This window comes from Accipiter gentilis, chromosome 19, assembly GCF_929443795.1.
Source record: "Accipiter gentilis chromosome 19, bAccGen1.1, whole genome shotgun sequence".
NCBI lineage: Eukaryota > Metazoa > Chordata > Aves > Accipitriformes > Accipitridae > Astur > Astur gentilis.
The window spans coordinates 25,412,760-25,428,725 of NC_064898.1; the positions used below are offsets into that span (position 1 = coordinate 25,412,760).

A 15,966-nucleotide genomic window follows, 5' to 3' on the forward strand; every position below is an offset into this window, starting at 1 on the left:
CCAGGGATGTTCAGAGGCGTATCTCAGGGGAGGAGCTTGGAAGAAAATATCACGGAGTTCATGTTTTAACAGGCTACCCTCAAGATAATGGTGAGAATTAGAGAGTTTTCTCCCCTTCCATTATTTGGCTCTGTATCTCAGTAGCAATTATCAGAAAGGAAGTGCTGCGTGGGATAGGTGGGGCTTTGACAAACAACGCTACGATACAAATTCTGGGACTGGCAAATATGGTCAAAATATCTTCTGAACTCACATGGCAGCACACTCAGTCTGAGTTTAAAACCAGTAACTGCAGGAAGAGAAGGTGGGATCCAGAGCTCGGGCTGGTCCTCGAGTCTGATATGGCATCTCCAAATTACAGACCTGAGAACTGGAGGAGATGTGGCTCTCTCCTCTCTTTACCTGCTCCTGGAAAAGCTGTGCCTAAAACTGATGTGTGTTTGCATCCAAATCCCTTTTCTCCTTCCTTCATTTACTCTGCTTGCTTTGTTATGATTCAGGTCAGCAGAAAACCTGGGCATGGGACTGAGTGCTGTTCTGAACTGCGAAGGGATGCTTTCCCCCTCTGGGGGTAAGGTGACACACTTAACGTCTTCATTTTTCAGTTTGACCATCTTAAAGCAGGGAATAGCAATACTGACCAAAAGAGGTTGTGACATTTAAATGCTTGACAAGTCCTGGGGGACAGAGGTGCCGCTGAACTCCATGAGCTCCTGTGGCACACTGAAGAAGAAAACTAGTACGGTTATATGTGCAAATTGTGCTCCGGCATGGAGACTATTTCCAGGAATCAAATAGTCAAATATCATACAAAACCCCCTGCTTTAAACTTGTGGTTGCATCCATGGAAATTAATGGCATTGTCTGTGATTTGTCATAGAGAATCTATAATGACCTTAGCACTTAAGAGGAGTTACATGGGGCCTTTTCCCCCCATTTGAATTCTGGGTGAGTCTAGCTTGATTATCGAGTTTGATCTAATTCATCATCCGGCTCATTGACTTTCATTCAGTGTTTCTTACAACGTGCTCCAAAACCTGTGGTGCCTGGACTACTTTGATCATACACGGAGATGGGATGTTACAGCCACAGGTATGAAGAAACCAAATTGGCTAATTCCTTCATTAAATTAGGGCAGAGGGAAGAGCTGGAACCCAAATGGGGATGTGACGCTCTCTTTTTCTAGTCCCTATCAGCTCAGCCATCCAGTAGCTGCTGTCTCTCCCACTGACTCCAGGCAGATGTTGAACAAGGTTTGTTCAGGCTAGCTGAACGCCTGGTTTATGGACAGAACCGGTTGCACAGATAAGGCCATAAACACAATGTAAAGGAAAAAAGAGGTAGGACTGAGTTTTTCGTTTGGTTTTTTTTTTTAACAGCTTCCTTCTCCTCCTCATAAATAATATAGCCAATTAGGGTTTGGGTTCAATCTTGGTCTCTCTTTGCTTCCAGGCGACCTCCTGAACCCTTGATCCTCGCTCATGGGGTGAGGTTGGACCTCGCTTGGCCAGTGTTCACTGGTGAGGCTGTGGCACCGTTGCTCTTGCAAGCAAATATAACTCTCTGACTACATCCACGCTAATAACCAGCACAGGTCTCCGCTGGCCATACAGCTAAATTTTATGCATGGTTAACTGGAAGAGTTTTGGCCGGTCCCAAACAGTCCTGTATTTGCACAGGCCAGATAGTCTTCCCAGTGACGGGGATGGATGTGACCAACCTGTACTGGGAAACAAGAGAGATTAACGATAAAGGTACAGACCCTTCCATCTCATCTGGCCATCGGGCCAGGGAACAGGCCGTGGCAATGCTCATTCTGCTGGCATAAACGGAGATCCTAAAGTGCCTGCTCTAGAAGATGTTCTGGTAAGATGAGCTGCATACATCACAATGTTTCAGCTTTTTATGGGTTTGCTCGGTTTTGTCCTTTCCCGCGTATGAACTGCTTTTGGAGGCTTAATCCTAAAGCTGGCAGGGAAGAGGTGGGGAAGGAGCAAAACAGGTTTTATTGGATCACTTTTACTTGGGGCTGATGTCTCCAGCTTTCCAAGGACACCTTGCATCTCACTGCTTTGCTTGAAGCGAAGGAGTTTGGCAGCAATTGAGCAATCAGTCACTCCTCTGCTTTAAAACTTTCCCTAATTCTTTGTTCCAGTAAGAACCACTGAATTCAAAGTCGGAGATCACATCCAGGGTGGATGCTGAATGCAAGGACGCAGAAAAGATTTTGAGTAAAGTTTACAAGCAGCTTCTCAAATGGCTTGAAGTAAGTTCCCTTGGCTGTATTATTTCAGTTGTTTTCCCAACTCGTCCTTCCTTCCCCTTGTAAACTGTTTGTACAGAGGGACAGCTACATCTATACTTCGTAAATGTTTTGTTCTGATCCCATATCACATTTTGGGTCAAACAGGAGATGAGATTTCCAAACTGCAAGTAATCCACATCTTTTAATAAACTGGCCTGATATGAAGAACTTCTTACCTGATGATTCCTGGGTCAGCATTTCCAAACAAAGCAGGAAAAAAAACATTTCCCTAAGCCGAATCCTCTTTCTGTAAGAGCAGCCTTCACCCCCAGGCAACTGTACCACCACATCAGAGCCCAGCATTCAGCTCCCACCAAACAGCAGTGCTCGCTGAAAGCTGGTAAGTGCCAGGAGAAAGAGAGGCGATGGTTAGAGGGGATGGGGAAGACGAGGCAGAACGATAATTAGAGTGGCTCTAAGCCCATTGCTGCAAATTGCATCTTCTCCCAAAAGCCTTATTTTCTGAACAGATGCTGGAGAGGAGAGTTTAAAAAATAATAGCTGTATTTAGATTTAGGATACATCAGATCTCTAAAGTATTTCTTATCCTGCTTGCACTTTACATGTGTTTTACAGTGCCAGGAACTCCCCATGCCAAAGGTCAGTGATATGTGGACACACAGTCTGTGTGACATTGTCCTAAATTAATGGTGATCTTCATCATTATCTCACTGCAGACAAGGACTGGTGCTGGATCAATGAGGCAAAGGGAATTCATCCATGGAAATGCAATCTGCATGGCTGAATGTGGATAAGGAGGAGACAGCAGGAGTGCTGGACAAGGTTGACCGTGCACCACAAATTAGGAGGGGAAGAAGCCAGTGAGATTTTTCAGACCGTCTCTCCGTGTGCAGTTAGGATGAAGTTAAGCTCAAGGACTCGGCAATGCATTTGGTTGCAGAAGCAGCAGAAGGATGAAGGCGAGTGGAAAAAGGTGGAGGTGCTCATCACTGAGGGCAGTAAGAGGCAGGTAGAACACATGTACATAGGGGTTCAGGTCAACTGTAGCCATCTAAGGGCTTCAAATAAGCATAGCTGACTGGTGAAAAGTGAGACGTTTCCAGAGGGCGGTTGTAGGACTGTGTTAGATAGCCAAATTGGGGTGGGCTTGCTTAACCCCGATGATACCCTGCTCTCCGTTTTCACTGTGGGAGAACACTAGGTGACTATCTTCTGCTGGTCTTAAGTCGATGAAAACTCCCCCCCCACCTCTTATGGAGGGAAAAACCAGGAAAATCCAGGCGTGAATGCCCAAGTGACAGCTTGTAAGAGACACAGCCAACAATCAGCTGCAAGTGTGAGAAGGGTGAGAACAGGAGGCTAAAAGAAGGGCTGCCAGGGGTGCCAAACGGGAGAGATTATTCAAGTGGATCAAAGGAAAGGGAAGCAGGACATGATAATCTGGGACAGCCCTTCTCCGGGATGGGATCCATTGGGCTGCAAGCTCACATCTGCAGGGAAGCAGCAGGAACCACAGGGACCGGGTCTCTTAAAGCAGGACTGGATGAAGAAGCAACGCGTGTGCTCCAAGGAAGAGTCCCAGAGCAGGCAGGGGACATCTGTATTGAAAAATGTCTCCAGATCTTATTTCGTCATTGTTTTAGAAGGAATAGTAGTTCGTCTGGAGACTGTTGGGACTATTGTCAAAGTAAGGCAGTAATCCATGGAGCAAATTCCCACCTGGCCTTACTAAAGGAGGTGACTTCACTACAGTGAGTAAAGCTGCTGCAGCTTTTCTCAGAGGAGGCTGTGAAGATGCTTTTTCGGTGAACGTGAGTCACACCATGGATCCGATTGCCACTTCTGAACCCTCTGGCTCTGGGGACCATGAGGTGGCGCAGTTACCCTGGATATCAGATCACAGCTGGCTGCACACTGGCCAGGTATCTTCCCAAAATACGTGTCCGCTCCCCAACTGCATAACTACAACCATGTGTTAAGGAGCTGCTGCTTTATATACTGTATAGCTACATCACCTAACCCCCTTTTTTTTTTTTTGCCTTCCCAGGGAGTCGGTGAGGTACTGCGGGACAAGAAAGAGCAATCAAGCGTATTGCACTCTCCTGTTAGCAAGTGTGGCCCTTGCAAGGATCCCTTTCCTCTCCTTTTCTTAAATAGGGCTTTAAAAAAATAAACTAACGGCAAATGCATTTTATGTTTCCCCCCTGGAAAGCACTACAAGGACATCGCTTGTTTTATTACCGGGGCAGCGGGATGCAAAGTAACAGACACGGACCACATGGCAGAAGGTGTTGGCAGTGGCTACCCTCCCTCCACATGCCCCATCGCCAGGAGTGGGAAGAAAAAGTCGGAGAGCTGTGTCCTGTTCGGAGGTAGTCTCATTGCTGTCTGTCTTTGGGTCCCTTTTGGGCTTGTGAAGGGGTGGTAGCTCCAGTGCCCTGGCTGATTTCCAGGGAGAGGGGGCTGTGTTGAATCTCCCTCAGGTTCCCCACCGGTTTGAACTGGATCTGGGTTTTTTTTCCTGCTTCCCCTTCCCACCGGTTGGGTCGTCTTGCTGTGTGCTCACAGATTGCCCCAGAGGTTTCAGTGGAAAATCTGCTTCTGCTCGTGAACTGGGACACTCAACTCTACGCAGAGAGGACAACCTGAGTCCTATGTTTCACGTGGGCTCTATCCTGGGAATAAGAATGCTTTGGGATACAAAGAGCGTTTCCTCCCTGGGATGCTCTGTTTGCTCATGCAATGGCTGCAGCTTCACTCAGCCTTGAGTTTGCCCCCAAAAGCTATGGTGAAACTAAAGTAGGTGGATCTTCTTCAGCTCCTGGCACTCAGCATGGCCATAACATGCACACGGTGTTACACACACGGGTGCAGTGTGGTGCTGCATAAGCACCGTATGGGAAACACACCCTGTCAGTAGGTTTTGGTATTTGTTCCCTAGAGCGTCACTGATCCTGAGCGTGATACGGTGCAAACTCACCCTCCTGCTCCACAGGCGCGTTTTGCTATGTCTATATATGTCCTCCCAGCGCGTCAGGCCCTGATTCTTATCACCTGTACACTTGAGAGATCAAAACAGCCGTGGAAAGGCTTCTCCAGACTCGGCTGTGAGCGCCCGCCTGCCCCCGGCCACATTCCAGGACAGGAGCTCCGTGCTCTCCTGTGCAAGCGCCACACCGGCACTATCTCCTCCCTTGGCTAAAAGTGCAGATCTCTGGCATCCGAAGGAGACCACTGCTGGTCAGAAAGCCCAACGGGCACAGATGCTGCCTTTGGCTCCAAGGAGAGAGGGGACAAGCACCCCATGAAAAGCAAGGAGCAGAGGGGCCGCTTGTCTGGGCATACCCACCTCTTCTGGAATGCTTTTGCATTTGCCTTCCAAGCTCAGTACAGTGTCCACCATATCCTGCCTCAAGCCAGACCGGCGTTTTGGCAAGGCTTGGCACAGAAAAGCCCGTTCGTGGCACAGCTTCACCCTAAGAAGCACTGCACTGAAGTGGCCAAGCCGTGAGACTGGCCTTCCTCTGGGCACCTCAGAAGTCCAACCAAACCCCCATGAGATCCAAATCTCCCTTTGGGAGTGCCCTCCTCCAGCCATCAGGTGCCCAGGGCTCCTGAATGAACACCCTTCAGGGTGTAATTAATTATATTTAACGATTCCTTCACCCTCCAAAATTGCCTCCCACGTTCCACCGGCACTTCGTGCGTTGCTGGTTCCTGGACCAGCTACCCAAAACCCTCACGGTCTCCCACTTGGGTGGGCTGAGATGTGGAGATGTGATGCCTCCAGTCTCCCATTTCATCTCCAGCCTTGGGGCAGCACGCTGGGATCAAGGATGGGGGCAACTGCTACAAGCAGCGACCTGGCCACCCTTGACATCTCCAGTTGGGTTGCACTCAAGCTTTCCCCCACGCTCCTCTGATGCCTGACCCAGGCATCGCATCGGCTTTCGCTATCAGCTCCCGGTTGCGAGCCGTGCCCTGCAAACCTATGCATTCCTCCTTGCTTAAACACCGCAAGCTTTATTTGTTTTAATCAAAGGGGCCCCTGATAATTATTAACATATTTAATTATTTTTACTCTGAGTCACTCGGCTCGGGCGTGGAGTGATCACAAGGATTGCTTTACTACAAAGACCCAGCCCTGGAGCGTTTGCACCACCGAGTAATCACCCTTCACAGATGGAGCTCCCATTGATGCCTGCCTTTCCTCCCAGTATGAGCTGCTTTTTACTTCACTGGGAAGTGCTGGCCTCAAAAAAAGAACAAAATTGGGCACATTCAGACAATTTGCAGGGCTAAGGCGTTGCACACTGAGGTTGCTAACTCCGGGACGGAGCTGGCAGGGAATGATGTTCATCTGAGCTGTACTCCAGCCCTGCACCTCACAGGGGGGTGTTAGTCCATCTTCCCCCCCCTCATGAAAATTGCACCACCACATCCAGCACCCCCCTCCCCAGGCTCGCCAGCGAGTTTCGTGGCCTCGCACCAGCAATCAGAGCACACTGCAATTAGCGGTGTTTGTCTGAGGAAACTCATAACTCTGCACTTCCACATGATTTATGAGGTTCCCCAGCCCGGGCTGGCCCGTGAGCCGCGATCATTCCCAGCCCCGGCAGTTCACGGTGAGGCTACCCGGGGCGGTCCGGGCTTTTTTTCCTCCCCTGATGTCCACTGGGGCTTTGCAGGGAAGCGCTACCCTTGGCGAATGCCCCCCATGAGCCCCTGAGGTCTGGGGGGGGTTTGGCTGGGGACCAGACCCTTGTGTCCGGGGTGCATTTGTATTGGGGTGCACCCACGCCGCCCTGAGAGAGCTTGGTTCCTGCTCTCTCATCCGTGCCCCAGGACTTTCTTCCCAAAATAAAACAGGACCCTGTGATTTGGACCCCCTTGGTCCTGGGCATCCAACATCCAGGAGGATCTGTGTGGCTGGCGAGCAAGAATTGCTTTAATTCTCTGTCCCACCAGTGATGCAGGATCGTATTTGCCAATTCTATAGATACAAGAAAACTGAGGGAGGGACTCGAGGATGCACAAAGGAGGCCTTGGCAAGGCTGGGAATTAAAGCAAAAATCTTCAGATGCCTTAAAGAAGCTGTTGGCCCTTGTTGAAATCCGTATTGAAGAATAAGTCTTTGGTTAAATACATATATATATATATATTTATACAGAGAGAGAGAAAGGGGTGGAAATAAATAAATTCCACAAACCAAAACCTGCACAATTTTAAACAAATCAAATCTTTTAATAAAAACCAGTACAGTGATGCTACTTTAAAAGGCTACAAGATAAGGGCCAGTCTCTGCTTTCCCTTGAGGGAACAGATTGGAAAATAGTGATCAGACCGTTCCTGCTAAGGCTGAGTTGTTGCTCAGAAAGCGCCTTTTTTTTTCTTTTTTTTTAATTTTTTTTTGGTCCATTTTTTGTCAGCTGTAATAATAGCAGCACTTTTTTTGTCTTGGCTCTTTTCACTGAAGACTCCAGGGAGCAGAGCTGCTGTCCCAGCATGTAAAGTTTTGTCCCCACTGAAGCCCATTTCTAGTCTTGGTCAGGACTTTGGGTGGGCAGCAATCACCCCAAAGTCCTTATATTTTTTCATGTTTTTTTGTCACTCTAAAATCTTTGTGTGTGTCTTCAAGCAGCCCCTAAAAGCCACATGGTGGCAAGCTGCCTGCGAGACCCCGTAGGCAGGAGGTGCATGGGGAAGGGTCTGAAGAAGATGTGTTTGGAGTTAATTTTTGCTCCTGTGCCTTAAGAACAGCCTGGACCCTGTGACAGCCATCCAGCACCTCTCGCCAAGCACCACCCCAGCCTCACACCAGCTTTCCTGGGGGCGTTTAGCAGCTACAATCCTGCTTGCTTTGGATGCAGCGGACAAAAAGCAAATGCGTAAGTGTGGGGTAAATTCCCAAGCTCAGCTCCATCTTTACCCAGTACAGGGAAGAGTTGGGGTTCCGAACATCACATAATTACAAAATAAGAGGGACTCCTCTTGTTTAGAGTTGCTGCAGGCTGAGGTGAGTGATAAATGGGAGAGTGGTGCCCAGCTCCACTTGTGGATGCTGCTGCCGAGGAAGAGGGACTTCACCGAAATGGCAGAAAACGGTAGTGGGAAAGTGCCGTGGGAGGCTGGAGAGAAGCACCCGGGGCCCCAAAAGTGCAGGAGTTGGGAAGAAGCATCATGGAGAACCATCCCTGCTGTTTGCTCCAGTTGCGGCGGCTGAGCATCATGTCAGGACACGTCAGGATCTCAAAATCTCTGCATCACTTGAGCCTGGGTTATTTTTTATCTAGAAGGGCCGCCTGAGCTAATTCCCAGCTTGCACGAGCGTCTGTCCTGGCAAAATGGAGTGAAAGACCATGAGCGGTGAGTCTCTCATTGCTGCCACTGCTGAGAACGGACCTGCGCGATCGCAGCATCCTCTGCTCCCCATCCGTTCTGCAAACCACCAGACAAAGCTCCTTTATTGCAAGGCCAGAGCAAGGAGGGGAAAAAACCAGGGCCATTAAAGCCGAGACTATATTAAGCCACAGAAAACCACAAAAATAAGTGCCTGCAATCCCAGCAGCGCTAAACCTGTCCGATGACTTCCCCTCTGAAACCAATCTCAACCTGACCCTGGTGGGAAAATGCCTGTAGTCGTAACCACCCCATCATGAAAACACAGAGTGAGGCATTTATCTGAGCGTTTGATTGCACAGCTCGGCGCTGTGATTTGCTCCGCTCTGCAAAATAACAAAGCCAAGACGCTGCAGGTAACAGTCAGGCCAAGAAGTCTGTGAGTTTCATTCCCTACAAGTGAGTTTTGGCACAGTAGCTACTTCACACCCAATTAATTACTTCAGCACCAGATTATACTTGCAGGCTCCAATAGAAGTGATAATAGGAACCAATTAAATTAATTTATATTTACTTTGTAAGCATATTTTCCTTTGGTAAATCTTTGCTTTAATTTGACAGATTGGACTCCAGCATTTTGTTTTTGTTAGGAGATACGGCCCTAAATCCAAAGGAACAAATCCAAACCTGTAAAATCAAGAAGTCCTTCCCTTTCAGGTTCAAAAACATGTAGGACATGGAGTTAAGAAAAAAAAAAAGAAAAAAGAAGAATGTATGCACGTGCCCGGACTAATAAAAACATACCGTGAAATGTGCGGGGAGGTGCCAGCACGTCTTGCTGGAAGAAGACGAGCATGAGCTGGGTTGGAGGTGGTGGTTGACAAGATGTCCATGCCAGAGCTCAAAAGTGAGATAAGCTTTCGTGTCACAGTGGGCAGGCTCACGAAACAGCTTGCAGGGGAGAGAGCCACGCTCTGCTGTCACCTGCTGTCAGGGGACTGGCTCGCTAAGCGCAGCTGGTTAAAATGGGATGGTCCCTGTTTATGCCGTTATATTTTGGCATAGACCTTAAATGGTTAAATACTTTTGTGCTGTAGTAGCATGTGAATGTCTGCTCCTTTTGCACCCAGTTTGGATGTCTCTACAGCACATAGACCTGGGAGTAGCTGAAGGCCTTTGTGTCTTTTGTGAACTCAGGATGACTCAGAAGGGAATGATTTATAATTCATTGCATTATCTCATTCACGTCTCAGGGAACAACCCTAATAAAGTATAGTACCCACCAGCTAAAGAGTGGCCTGCCAGAGACAGAAAAAAACATGAAACCAGACCTGTGCCCCTGTGTGTGATGCTCTATTTTTATATCTCTCCCTGTTAGCCTTCCCTATCCCGCCGGCAGCCCTTCCTTCCTCCCTTTTCCCTCTCCGGCACTGTCATCACCAGCCCCCAAGGGTTCATGAAGTGAAGACCTTGTTGTCACCCCGGTGAAACCGTTCCTGAAATGTTTAAGGCACTTTCTATCCTTTCTTGTCCTGTCTTCGCTCTTGAGCATCTATGACATGGAAGTGCAACTCCAGCAAAACCATCCTTGGAAAACCAAACCTGGAGACCTACCAGAGCCCTCCACTGCTGCAGGACAGGCTGATCCGGTGTTTTCCCACAAGCTTCAAGCAACGGACTGGGAATTGCAGTGTGAACCACATTGTCCCTTGTTAAAAACCTCCATCGAAGTTGGTAAAGTCTTTATGGTGGCTTCCGCTGATGGCATTAAATCATGGACCCCATTAAAGGTAGCAGGGCTAGGGACACCTAAGATGACAGCGTGGCCCTGTGCCTAAGAGATCAGGAGAAAAATTTCTTTGCGCAGATGATGGTGGGCTGGACATGTGCAGGATGGGAGCTAATACGTGCCCTCATGGACCCTCACTTTGTCTACACGGAGAGGAGCTGGGCTGAAGCCTCTGCCTTCCTCTGAGCTGGCAGGAATAAGGACATGATGGGGAAAACCTGCCCCTTTCTTTCCCTGAGGGGTGAAAGTCAGGCAGCTTACCAAAGTTGCCAAAGAGGCTTTGGGGACAATTTAATGCCTTTGGAAAGCCACTGAGCTCCTTTTGGGCTCTGGAAATTTACTGCTTCCAATGTTGCTGTTTTCTTAGCCTAGCATAGTGTGTGGATTTTACAGCCGTAGAGTTGCTACTCATTTTTCACCCTCTGGATGGTGATTTATGTCTTCTGGAACAAAGGTTAAACCCTCTTCCTCTCCTTGTTAGTGCTGTTTCACACGTTTCACACAGATCAGTGCCGTTGCACTGGGAAGAGTTCGTAGGCCAAGGTCCTATAAAATCCAATTTTCTCTTCATTTTGGATGTCCCATCCTTTAAGTCTGGGAGATGTAGGGGTATCTCTTCTCAGCAGACCCACAAAGAAGAAGTCTTCAGTGCAATGCAGTGGAGAAGGATCAGGAAAAAAAAAAAAAAAAAAGCATCTGCAGGACAACACAAGTGCTCCCATCTCCTCTGGCATATATCAGTGAGGCAATAACATCAGGCTGCCACAAAGTGCTGGGTAGGTCCCTGTTTTCTTTGCCCATGCAAAGGTACGTTGCCCGCTCAACAGCGTGCTTGTGAAGATAGACATGCATTTGACAGGTCAGCAACCTCGTTTGCTCCCCTCCAACTCTTCTGCAAAAAAAAATAAAATCAAGGAAATAAAAACATTGTGTGAAGTGAAGGACATGCTGCATCCTTGCAGCCTAGACTTCCCCAAACCTACGTTAACTAATTTCCCTTTTCTGACTCATCATTTTCCCTTTTAAGGCCCAGTTTGCTTTCTGCTGGTGATGGCGATGGAGAACTGTATGTGGACGGTCTCTGTGGCTTTAGCTGCTGCATTCCTATGGAGCTGGGCTGTAGATGGGGTCATTGCTGACAGCCAGAGGTTGGCCCTGAGCTGAAGGCACCATTACTAATTTGTGCATCCCATGACCCATCTGCCGGTGACCCGTGATGGATGAAGCTGTTGCAGGTGGTCAGTGTCCTGAACCTAGAGGAAGGCTCCAAGACGTGGTTCTTCATCCACAGTGAGATATTTAATTGCTTTACCACCACACCCCATGAGCCATTGTTATACTTGGCTTATTTTTCCACCAGATGCAGGTTTTCTGTTTTAAAGCAGAACTTAAAAATGAAAACTATGCGAGGAGAGATTTATGGGCTGTGTTACCACTGGGCCAGGCAGTGAGGGCCTTAAGAGCTGAAGTCTATCTGCACAAATATTCAAATTCTCCTTTTCACCCTCCATGAACTCCATCAGATATTGACTAAGAATAGCCTCTGTGCTCTCCTGTCTACTGCATTTAAATTTGGACATTCTTTAGAGCAAGAGATGAGACCTAGCTGGGCTGTGTCAGAAGAACCCCAGAAAGAAAACTGTATGAGCCACTATTTCTGGACATGCTCAGCAAGCCATGAGGATATCACATTATCATTTCTGCGCCTTCTCCAGCCCTTCCCCATCCTTAGTGGAAGCCTCTCATGAGCCCTGAATATGTCACTGCTTCTTCCTCTGGTTCCCTCTGAGAAGCTAGTTTCTGCCTTAATAATTTTAGGAGAGGAGATGATGTTATCAAGAAACATGAACAATTTAACACCATCAAAGGCCCACACCAGACTGAGAAATGAGACTCTTGGGTTGTTTGAATTCTTGCCTCTTCACCCCTCACCCTTCTCCCTGCTTATGTCTCTCATGTGCATTGACTGCACCAATAAAAATCTAGTTTGTCCAAGCTATTGCTATGTCAACCTATTTTGAAAGCCCCCCCCAAAAAGTGAAAAGTCACAAATAGTTTCAAAAGCCTAGGAAAAACAAGTCTCATGCTAGATCTCCACCTGCTTCACTTACCAAGGCTCAAGAAGGGTAGAAGTTCGTCCTCAGGAGAAAACACCCAGAGGCAACAGAGCCTTGTAGTCTATCAGAGGTCCAAGGCCGGAACCTAAAAGCAGACATATTTCATTTCAAAATGAGGCCCAGTGCTTTAACAGTGGGAATGATTAAGTGTTGAGACAAAATACCAATGAAAGTAGTAGATTCTTCCTCTTCAGATATTTTCAAATTGTGAGCAGATGCCTGCTGGAACAGAGGTTTCAGCCAAGCACAAGTTATTGGGTTCCTTATTGGAGTATGCAATTTTATGGTCCATATTATATGGAGCTCAGAATAGATGATCTTATGGCCCACTGTGACTTTAAAATCTAAGAAATAGGTAGTTCTGGATCGAAAGGAGCCAGGTTTCCTCTGGATTTGTGTCTTGAGGCTGACTGACTCTGCTGCCTAAGAAGACACAAAATCCGATTGAAGCTTTTCTCATTTAACAGCCGTGCTGTTAAAAACGCAGACTCTATTTCCAAGTTGAATTTGTCTGGCTTCGGTGTGGTTATGGGTCTGCCTCTCTCTGCTTGACTGGCTAGAAAGCCTTGCTCTCAGGGGGATACCAAGCAAAACCTCTTTGGCTTCTAATCTCCTTCAAGTGTGGTTGAGCTTGGCCAACGGAGTCGGATGCTGTTACAGTGGGAATGGACAGACATGAGTATGCGCACATACTCAGAGTCTGACGGAGAGAAGATTGCAATAGCTTCATTTCTCCAGGCTAAAAATAGAGAATAATGAAGGTTCACATTAAAGTTAATGAAAATTTATCTCTTCAGATGGAGGTTGATACCTTTGAGAACATCCTTGGTCAAAGCGGGTGCCTCTGATAGCAGAGTCAGATGACCCTGAAGATCTTGTCACGTCTTTTGGGGTTATAGACTAAATATTCACATCAGCCTGACTTTATTTATTCTTGGATTTGTAAAATGGGAGAGTCATTCAGTGCAGAAATCTGGTCCCTACTCAGTTTTCATGAGACGTTGGCAGCTCACCCTCTAAAAATAAAAGCTCAAGTAGTATTCACTGTCCACATCATCTGAGCCAGTTAGGATTCAATTAAGAGCATTTCTGGGCTGTATTTTAGGAGTTAGTGTCTGTCAAGATTTTACCTTGGGGTTCTTGGGTTAAACCTTTCTGTCTCGGTGTCGTGCTGTGTGGAATAGCTTTGCTCTTTGAAGGAATCCATCTCCCCTGTCTTTCCTCCCATACCCTCCCACAGACACGAGGGTGAGCTGATTTTTGGTATGTAGTAATAACAATTTGTCAGGATGCCAAGTTCAAAGCCTCTAACCTACTGCCAATGCGAAGCCCAAGAGTGAGGTCACGACTAATCTCAGACTTCTGACCTCCCAGTCACATCCACCGTTACTGGATCAGAGGAGAGAAGTGGAAGGGCTTATTTTGAAAGGTTTTAGATTTCAGGTGAGGTCAACAAAAGATTTGCCCAGATGGAAGAAATCAAGAGGATAATATGGAGCATATTAGGGAAGATGAAAGGCGTCGTGTAAAGCAATCTCCTCCTTAGCCCAGAAAGAAAAGTCTAACTACCAGGGTAACCTTCCTGTAATGACAAATAAGCCCAAGCCATCAGAAAATGTAGCAGAAACCAGGCATTGTCCTGGAGAAAGCAATGCAACCTTAGGGATTCAGAGTGACGCTGCTGGGATTTTCAAAAGCTCCTGAACAGAGTAGGCTTCAACTTCTTAAGCCAGTGGGATTTAGGTGCCTAGACACTTCTGAAAAGCCCATGAGGCATCTCTGGCATTTTGAGGAGTGTGCATAGCTCAGTAACCCCAACGTGGGGGCTCGATTCGCTGCAACTCTGTATCTGAACATTTTGAAAAATATGGGCCATGTAGAAATTAAAAATATTTAGGGACTTCATCTAGAAGAACCAGGGCCTTCATGCAGCAGCCAGCCAAATTCCAGCTCATCAGCCACCTAACAGACCTGGTATCCCCAGGTCATTCTGCAGAGATGCCTTCCCAGCCATATTGGGAGCCCATAACAGATTTGGGAAGAAAAACCAGATTTCCTGACTGCCAGCTCTGAACCACTGATAAAAGGAAAAAAGGACCAACAAAATAGATTTCCATTTCTGGAACCACCTTTCGGACCTGTGACAGGATTTCTGGTGAACTGAATTTTTCTTTAGAAGGAGGTAGGGAAACCCCATAGAGATGTGGCTGAGGTCATAGAATCACAGGATGGTTTGGGTTGGAAGGGACCTTAAAGATCATCTAGTTCCAACCCCCCTGCCATGGACAGGGACACCTTCTACTAGACCAGGTTGCTCCAAGCCCCGTCCAACCTGGCCTTGAACACTGCCAGGGATGGGGCAGCCACAGCCTCTCTGGGCAAACTGGGCCAGTGTCTCACCACCCTCACAGGAAGAACTTCTTCCTTACATCTAATCTAATCTCCCCTCTTTTAGTTTAAAACCATTACCTCTTGTCCTATTGCTACTGGCCCTTGTGAAAAGTCTGTCCCCGTCTTCCTTATAAGCCCCGTTTACTGGCAGGCTGCTATAAGGGCTTCCCAGAGCCTTCTCTTCTCCAGGCTGAACAACCCCAACTCCTCAGCCTTTCCTCACAGCAGAGGTTCTCCAGCCCTCTGATCATCTTCATGGCCTCCTCTGGACTTGCTCCGACAGGTCCATGTCTTTCTTATTCTGGTGGCCTCAGAGCCGAACACAGTACTGCAGGTGGGGGTCTCACAAGAGCGGAGCAGAGGGGAAGTATAAAGAGATGCAGATGCCTTCTCCTGATCTTCTCCTATGGTGGGCAGTTCTTCATTTTCCCAGTCCCTGCCTTTTCCTTCTGTGACTTGGGTGGTGTGGCTGGAGCACTTGTCAGTGAAGACTCAGGCAAAAATGTCACTGAGTACCTCAGCCTTCTCCATGTCCCAGGTAATCCATTTCTTCCCAGAAAGGGCCTACATTTTCCTTAGTCTTCCTTTTATCACTGATGTACCTACAGAAGCTTTTATTGCTGCCTCTGATGTCCCCGGCCAGGTTTAATTCTATCAGGGCTTTAGCTTTCCTAACCTTATCCCTGCCTGCTCAGACAATGTCTCTGTATTCCTCCCAGGCTACCTGTTCTTACTTCCACCCTCCGTAGGCTTCCTTTTTGTGTTTGAGTTTGTCCAGGAGCTCCTTGTTCATCCACGCAGGTCTTCTGGTGTTTTTGCCTGTCTTCCTCTTTGTTGGGATGCATCGCTCCTGAGCTTGGAGGAGGTGATCCCTGAACATTAACCAGCTTTCTTGGGCTCCTCTTCCCTCCAGGGCTTCATCCCATCATACTCTACCAAGCAGATCCCTGAAGAGGCCAAAGTCTGCTCTCCTGAAGTCCAGGGTAGCGAGCTTGCTGTGCGCCCTCCTCACTACCTCAAGGATCTTGAACTCCACCATTTCATGGCCACTGCAGCCAAGGCTG

General features: G+C 47.8%; 1 long non-coding RNA gene across 2 annotated transcripts; it reads left to right on the forward strand.

Annotated features, from left to right (window-relative positions):
* The first annotated feature begins 246 nt into the window (after positions 1-246).
* LOC126048338 (uncharacterized) lies at positions 247-4,394 on the forward strand. 2 transcript variants are annotated; one of them, XR_007508847.1, is made up of 6 exons: positions 247-1,092; positions 1,187-1,866; positions 2,156-2,266; positions 2,411-2,645; positions 2,983-4,188; positions 4,314-4,394. It is a non-coding gene; the product is annotated as an uncharacterized LOC126048338 (long non-coding RNA). The 2 variants fall into 2 exon arrangements; XR_007508846.1 differs by having other exon boundaries at positions 247-1,866.
* The last annotated feature ends 11,572 nt before the right edge of the window (positions 4,395-15,966 follow it).